The sequence below is a fragment of the Schistocerca gregaria genome, unplaced genomic scaffold (genome assembly GCF_023897955.1).
Source record: "Schistocerca gregaria isolate iqSchGreg1 unplaced genomic scaffold, iqSchGreg1.2 ptg000378l, whole genome shotgun sequence".
NCBI classification, from domain to species: Eukaryota; Metazoa; Arthropoda; class Insecta; order Orthoptera; family Acrididae; genus Schistocerca; species Schistocerca gregaria.
Window position 1 is genome coordinate 17,238,781 of NW_026061824.1, and position 8,408 is coordinate 17,247,188.

General features: G+C 41.2%; 1 non-coding gene across 1 annotated transcript; it reads left to right on the forward strand.

The window, feature by feature from the left end:
• The first annotated feature begins 1,262 nt into the window (after positions 1–1,262).
• Trnat-ugu (transfer RNA threonine (anticodon UGU)) lies at positions 1,263–1,337 on the forward strand. The gene has a single exon. It is a non-coding gene; the product is annotated as a tRNA-Thr (tRNA).
• The last annotated feature ends 7,071 nt before the right edge of the window (positions 1,338–8,408 follow it).

Here is an 8,408-nt window from a genome sequence, read left to right on the forward strand (position 1 = left end):
TAGCTCTTTATGCAAATGAGTTGGTCAGTTTAAGTTCCGAGACATGTCATGCAGCAGGAACGGAATCCTATAGTTGCTACGATTGGCTAAAGGAAAAGTTTTGCAGAATCACTCGAAATCACTTCTGCAAGTGGCTAAGAATCTCGTAATGAATAAAAATTCTGTACTGAGAATTCCAAGGTGGGAGATGCAAGATTCCTCCCCCCCCCCCCCCCTTCCCCCTCCTCACAATGCTATCCTTCTTTACCTACAGCAAAAAATAAATAAATAAATTAATAAATAAAACTAGAGAAATTTCTACTGTGAAACTATTTGCATACAAGAGAACGGCCCTTGAAATTTAACTCTTCAAAGTTTTAAGCCCTGCTCATTCCGGATATTGATTAGAAAGTGTTAATCCACATGTGAAACCTGAGTATATAATCCCTGTGACATTTGATCAACGGTGTTCCATAAGGACAGGTTCTCATTCAAAACGTTCGAAAATTCAATTTCTTTGTAGTTGCATTTTTTAAAGGTGTACTTGTCTAGACTCTTGGAACAGAAAGTTTTTTTTTTTAATCCGTGCTTTACAAAAGTTTCTACAGTCCATTGTTTGAAGCAGTGTCACGGCTGCCATGAGCCGCGCGGGGTACCCGCCATGTGTCCAACGCCTTGTCACGGTTCGCGCGGCTCCCCCTGATGGAGGTTCGAGTCCTCCCTCGGGCATGGTTGTGTGTGTGTTGTCCTTAGCATAAGTTACTGTAAGTAGTGTGTAAACATAGGGACTGATGGTTCAAATGGCTCTGAGCACTTTGGGACTTAACATCTGAGGTCATCAGTTTCCTAGAACTTAGAACGACTTAAACCTAACTAAATTAAGGACATCACACACACCCATGCTCGAGGCAGGATTTGAACCTGCGACCGTAGCGGTCGCGTGGCTCCCGACTGAAGCGCCTACAACCGCTCGGCCACATCGGCCGGTCTATCATGTATTCTAGAAGAGTTGCAAGGTCGTCAGTGGCGCCTGTTCTTTCGAGAGCAGTTACTATCTTCATATCTATGGTTAAACGTTACCCAGCCATTGACCTTCGTCTGTGCGAATGCGCACAGGTTGCCGGAACTCTTACGGGAATCGTCACCTTAGTGTGAGCCAGTAATGAGTGGATGGACAAATACCTATTAAGTACATTACGTATGCGGATTGTGGACGGTTGGGGATGTGAGTCTCACGGGAAGCGTGCGAGGGATAAATTCCTGCAGTCGTGCTGTTCATGTGTGCCCTCGATGGCTCAGATGGATTGAGCGTCTGCCTTGTAAGCAGGAGATTCTGGGTTCGAGTCCCAGTAGGGGCACACTTTTCAGCTGTCCCCATCGAAGTATATCAACAACACCTGTCGGCAGCTGAGGGTTTCAATTAATTATCAGTTGTGAAGGTGATTCGATGAACCCTTTGCCAGGCACTTAAATGTGTTTTGCAGGGTATCCATATAGATGTAGATGATAACTCGTCCCGTGTCGCACGTGCTCAAAATGATTCATACTGCAGAATGCATGCAAACATACTCACCGAAAATACGGACGAATATCAAGTGCAGGCTGCCGAGTGCTGCATATCCAGCTTGAACAGATCGGCTTTTCCTGCCAAGAAGAACAGGAAGTTGCTGTCTAGGAACAATCAGAGGTAGAGGAAGAGTTGATAAATACTCCTTGACTTGCAGACTAAACGTAAATAACGAAAATACATTTTTGGTAAAAATTGGTCAAAACATAATCGGTTGCCCTTCGTATTGGATTAGCTGTTTTGAATATTGAAAATCTGACTTCAGATTCGTTTTCAGCGACATTAAAAATATATATGTAACACTCAGTTCATGCAAATCGAAGTAATAATATAACTAAATGTTTTCCCTAATCTTTGAACACATTTTTTTCGGGTAACTATTTTCTCAGAACGGCATGCAGCATAAATTAAAAGTGGTTCGTTCTCTTAACATCTACCTCTGACCCCTAAAAGTAAACACTTTTCTTAGGAACTTATAGCTATAATATGACACTTGTTAATATTAACTAATTTTTGTGTAGGCATAAGGAGTGAAACAAACCCTCAAAAATCGAACTCAAAGTTCGAATTAGCACTGTATCGTTAAATTTAAGGTTGTTTCATTGCGGTTAGGTATACGCTCCCATAAATTTTATGTTTTATCGACTGATGTTATCCATTTTCAATTTCAGAGGAATAATGTAGTATCAACTGATGTTACCCATTTTTGAATTCAGGTAACATATGAGGTGCCACACTGCACGCGCTCTGCGTACTCCAGTCTCGCAGGCCCTTGATCAAATCATAATTACGGGCGCCATTTTTTATTGAAAATCTAAAATTAACCTCATAGTATTATCACTCGTAATTCCCAAACAGATCTTTCGAATGTATTTTCATTGTCTCAAAAAGAATTTCAAATGTACCCTTTTTTGCTCATTTGTATGAGAACCTGGCCGTAACGCCGGAATATAGTCACGAGATTTTTTTTCAGAGACGCTGTACGTTCGCGAGAAGACTTTCGTTCTGCGCGTGTCGAAGGACATTCCTCAGATATTACTGTGTGTGTGCTACTCAGTCGTGCCATTTAAGTGTACATCTTTGCATAGTTTTCCTTTCACGATGTAAACAGTGTTCCGCTCAGTTGCTAACTGGCCAGTGAGTGGTTCCGAAGGTATCGGATGTGCGGTGCGTTCGGTCTGCTAGGACAACAGCAGACTAGCGTGGTGCGATGGCAGAAGCAGACACTGAGGGAGGTAGCTGCTGGGACGCCAGCGAACAATTTATGCCAAGTAAGACGAAGAGGACTATTCTAAAATTACGAGCCGTCTCAAAAGTGTTTACCATTGGTAAATCTTGCTGTTGAGTCTGACAAAACTGGCAGTTTTGCCTAGAGATACATTAGAGAGAGCTACAGGAAATCCCCCCACCCCCCTCAATGAATTTTTGGTTGTGATGACAGGCCGATTGGTAGTGTAGCCCGAGATCTAAGTTAGGTTGGAAGGTGGTAATTTGATTGAGAGTTGTTTACGCCAACGATTATGAATGCCGACTAAACGTTGTGCGAGCAGATTGCCCTGTAGCGTAGCCTAGCGTTTCCGTCCGCGCCACATTTAACACACTTTCTCTAACTGTGTACAAAAGTCTCACAACAGCCACGATAACTACGTTTCTGGTGGGGGGAGGGTAGAGTCCACTATGTAACTTTCACTGCAAACTTTAGTAACAGCATAAACTAACCGAAATAGAAGCGTAATTTTAACTATATTTCCTTTTGTGGGAAAATAATGGTTCTCCTCTTTCGGCAGCAACTGTAATATGTAGGCGACTTATTAGTTTTTTTTAACTCTGAATCATGATCTCAATAGACGCAGTGCTTTTTTTACGTTACTTTATTTGTGGTCTATAGTAAACAATGCAACGAATTGGTAAATTCTTTGAAGTTTGACGTGTGTTACATAGACGACGTCTGCAATGTTCGTAAGGCCAAGTTTGCATATATTCGGTGTCTGTTTTTTTGGCCATGTACTGTATAATTAAAGGGAGGAGGATTATGTTCAAGGAGCAGTGCATTAGCAGTCTATGGAGAAATTGAGAATTTGGATCTAAAGAACGGCATGCTCGGGCAGTTCGTGCTATTCTGTTGACCACTGTGTAATTCGGACACAGTGATCATTGCCTCTCCCTCGTAACCAGGGGACTCGGGTGCTAATCCTGGTCTGGCACAAATTTTCAACAGTGCCCATTGACTAAAGTCTGTGCCCATTGTCAGCTAATGTCATTGTTTCGGTGTTAAATTGTATTTTGTTCACGATACGTCGTTTAGCTTTTTCATGGATAACAGCCTTGAAAAGCGTACAGGTTATATTGATATTTGCTCGTCGTTAGTCCAAGGCAACTATAGCGATTTATAAACACAGTTGTAGTTCGTATTAAGCGTACATACGTAATTGTGTCCTGTGTTTCTTTACCAAGAACTACTTCGTAAGTAATTCCCCTGTAGTGGTATTTTGTTTTAGTATTTTGTTTAAATATTTATAGACTGCAGGCTTGGATGAAATATGAAACACATGTCCGAAGTTCCTGTTGATACTGCAGATACTGTTTCATCCGTACTAGGGGCCAAAACATTTCATCTAATACAGAAGGACACAATTTGTCTCGAGATTTAGCAATTTTTCGTAATAGAGGCCTTGCTTCGATATATTTTTCTCTAATTCTTGTTTGGATTTAATCTTAAAACACACTAACTCTTCCACCACTTATTCGATATGTGGTTTTATCCATTTCGTACGGTCGATAATATTAATGATTTCCTTTCTCAATTATATTTTCTGTAAATCTCCTGTTTATGGTTATTGCTAACATGTTTCACGTTCTCACTTTTATTATTTTTATTTTTCTAGTTTTGTGCCTTGTAGCCAAATTTTCTTTGAATCTGGTTTCTAATTCTGAAATAGTAACAGTTGAAGGTCAAGAGAAGATTGCGGTCTATTTGAGGAGAGTGGCTTGGAGATTTTTTATAACAGACGTATACAGGTCATGGGGATCCTTACCTATATACATTTACTTCGAGTGTGATGTAGCCCATTCTCTTGTCATGATCTCGGCTGTATCGTAGCACATTGTCTCGGTTAGGTTGGAGATTTCTGTTGAGAGTTGCCGAAGTCAACGAAAGTGATTACAAAGTAAAGACTGTGCTAACAGAACGATCTGTAGCGTAGTCCAACACGTTCTTTCTGTCCTTTTAAAGCCTCTTTTAATTGAAAATAACTAAAGCTGCAAGATACAATCACAAAAACTGTATTACGTAATAGAGTAATCCCAGACTATTGTTGTGTAAGTTGTGAGCGTACACTATTTTTTTTGTCAGTGAATATACATTTTTTTACTCATTTGCTGGGTTTCAATTTTCCCCGTTTTCTGGCAAAAAACCTTTTCCTGTGAAGGGCCCATTAGCTTGTCGGTTATATTTGTGACTTTCTCGACGGTCAGTAATTTCGTGATAGTCCATCCACCGGCGTCATTGTTAACATCGGATATAGATTTTAGTATTAGGAAGGCTAATATGAAGCTAATGCATAAGTAGGTCTAATAATTAATAAAAATAGGAATGCGGGTAAGCTACTACAAACAGCATAGTGAACGCATTGTTGTGGCCAAGATAGCCACGAATCCCACGCCTACCAAAGTCGTAAAAGTAGTCCGCAGATGATGAAGAAATTGATGAAATGTGTGATGAGATAAAAGAAATCATTCGGATAGTGATGGGAGATGAAAATTTAATATTAATGGGTGACTGGAATTCGACAGTAGGAAATGGAAGAAAAGGAAACGTAGTAGGTGAATATGGAATGGGGGTAAAAAATGAAAGAGGAAGCCGCCTGGTAGGTTTTTGCCCAGAGCATAACTTAATCATAGCTAACACTTGGTTCAAAAATCATGAAAGAAGATTGTATACGTGGAAGAGACCTGGAGATACTGCAATATTTCATATATATTATATAATGGTAAGACAGAGATTTAGGAACCAGATTTTAAATTGTAAGACATTTCCAGGGGCAAATGTGGACTCTGATCACAATATATTGATTATGAACTGTAGATTAAACTGAAGAAACTGGAAAAAGGTGGGAATTTAAGGAGATGGGACCTGAAAGAACTGACAGAATCAGAAGTTGTAGAGTGTTTCAGGAAGATCATTAGGGAACGATCTACGGGAATGGGGGAAAGTAATACAGTGTGATGAGGGATCTGAGTGGTGTACTGTCAAGGGGGAGGGGGTTCCTCAGGGATCAGTGTTGGGGCCGCTCCAGTTCCTTATTTATATAAATGATATGCCCTCAAGTATTACGGGTAACTCTAAAATATTTCTGTTTGCTGATGACACTAGCTTGGTAGTAAAGGATGTTGGGTGCAACATTGACTCCGTTTCAAGTAGTGCAGTACATGACCTCAGTCCATGGCTTGTAGAAAATAAAGTAACGTTAATTCACAGTAAGCTTCAGTTTTTACATTTTCTAACACACAATTCAACAAAACCTGACGTTTTAATTTCACAGCATGGGCATATGATTGGTGAAACTGAACGGTTCACATTCCTAGGTGTTCAAATAAATAGTAAGATGTCGTGGAAAGCCCACGTTCAGGATCTTGTTCAAAGACTTAATACTGCCATTTTCACTATTGGAACGGTGCCGAAAGTGAGTGATACTTCGACAAGTAAATTAGTCTACTTTGCTTATTTCCATTCACTTATGTCGTATGGTATTATGCTTTTGGGTAACTCTTCCCATTCTAGAAGGATATTTTTGGCTCAGAAACTGGAGGTTTGGGCAAAAAGTGGTGTGAGTTCACGAACCTCTTGTCGACTTCTGTTCAGGGAGTCTGGGTATTTTGACCTTGGCCTCTCAATATGTATATTCCTTATTGTCGTTTCTTGTTACCAATATTAGTTTATTTCCAACAATAAGCAGCTTTCACTCGGTTAATACTCGGCAGAAATCAAACCTCCATTTGGATCGGACTTCCTTAACTCATGTGCAAAAATGTGTGCAGTATACTGCTGCATCAATTTTCAATAAGCTGCCACTCGAATTCAAAACTCTTAGCAGTAATCCACGCGCTTTCAAATCGAAACTGGAGTGTTTCCTCATGGGTCACTCCTTTTATTCTGTCGAGGAGTTAATTGAAAAATTAAGCTGATTCTCATTGTACTGCTGATAGCGTTTGCTTAAACTTATGGACTGATTTTCTCTCAGGTTCATGAACATGTATTTCTATCTGTTATTACTTTTTTGTTGTAAGTTCATGTGTCGCCCTAACCGCCGGCTGCTTCACGTCTGCTGTGCAGCGAGCTACCTTAATTTAAGTATTAACTCTATTTATCTTACTTGTCACTTCTTCTTCCGTGTGTTTTTGCTTTTAGGAAGCTTTAATTGTCGAGTGCTAGTAATAGTGTTACATAGATTTCGTGTTTGTTTTGAATACAGTCAGAGAGAGTCCTTGTAGTCAGCCATAGTGCCAGTAGTGCTAGTGTTTGTTTTGAATACAGTCCAGAGACAGGTAGTGCTATTTTCATTGTTTTCCACAAGAAGTGGTTAGGAATCACAGTTTAGCCAGTAATCAATCGCCTTTAGTGAATTAGCAGTCTACTTAAAAGTTGATTAAGTCTCTTCGGTAAATTGATTCCTTAGGATGGATAGGATGTGTGACTGCTGTGTACGGACGCTGGCCACTCTTCGCGAACAGCTGAGCGTGTTGATGGCCGCGGTCAGCCGTCTTCAGGCTGCTGCCTCGGAGTGTAGCGGCAGTGGGGAGTCTGGTGCGTCGCATGGTGCACCCCAGGTATTAGATGCTTCACCCACTGTCCCTGCTGTCGAGAGATCTTCGCGGGTACCGGGCGCGGTTGGGCCACCCTCTCCCCAAGGGGAGTGGCGGGTTCAGTGGCGTTCGCGGCGCACGAGGCGGAGGGTCAATGTGGAGGCTGGCCGTGTGGCATCGCCCGCTCTGCCTGTGAATGGACATGTGGCTGCTCCTTCAGCAAGGTCCGAGCAGGCACACGGGGGGAGGGGTTTATTAGTTATTGGAGCTCCAACGTTAGGCTAGTGATGGAGCCCCTTAGGGAAATGTTATAGTTCTGGGAGGAGATTTTAATTTTGCTGGATATAGACTGGGAGACTCAAACGTTCATAACGGGTGGCAGGGACAAAGAATCCATTGAAATATTTTTAAGTGCTTTATCTGAAAACTACCTTAAGCAGTTCAACCGAGAACCGACTCGTGGCGATAATATATTAGACCTTCTGGTGACAAACAGACCCGAACTATTTGAATCAGTTAATGCAGAACAGGGAATCAGCGATCATAAAGCGGTTACTGCATCGACGATTTCAGCCGTAAATAGAAATATTAAAAAGGTAATAAGATTTTTCTGTTTAGCAAAAGTGACAAAAAGCAGATTACAGAGTACCTGACGGCTCAACACAAAAGTTTTGTCTCAAGTACAGATAGTGTTGAGGGTCAGTGGACAAAGTTCAAAACCATCGAACAATATGCGTTAGATGAGTATGTGCCAAGGAAGACCGTAAGAAATGGAAAAGAGCCACCATGGTACAACAACCGAGTTAGAAAACTGCTGCGGAAGCAAAGGGAACTTCACAGCAAACATAAACATAGCCAAAGCCTTGCAGACAAACAAAAATTACGCGAAGCGAAATGTAGTGTAAGGAGGGCTATGCGAGAGGCTTTCAATGAATTCGAAAGTAAAGTTCTATGTACTGACTTGGCAGAAAATCCTAAGAAATTTTGGTCCTATGTCAAAGCGGTAGGTGGATCAAAACAAAATGTCCAGACACTCTGTGACCAAAATGGTACTGAAACA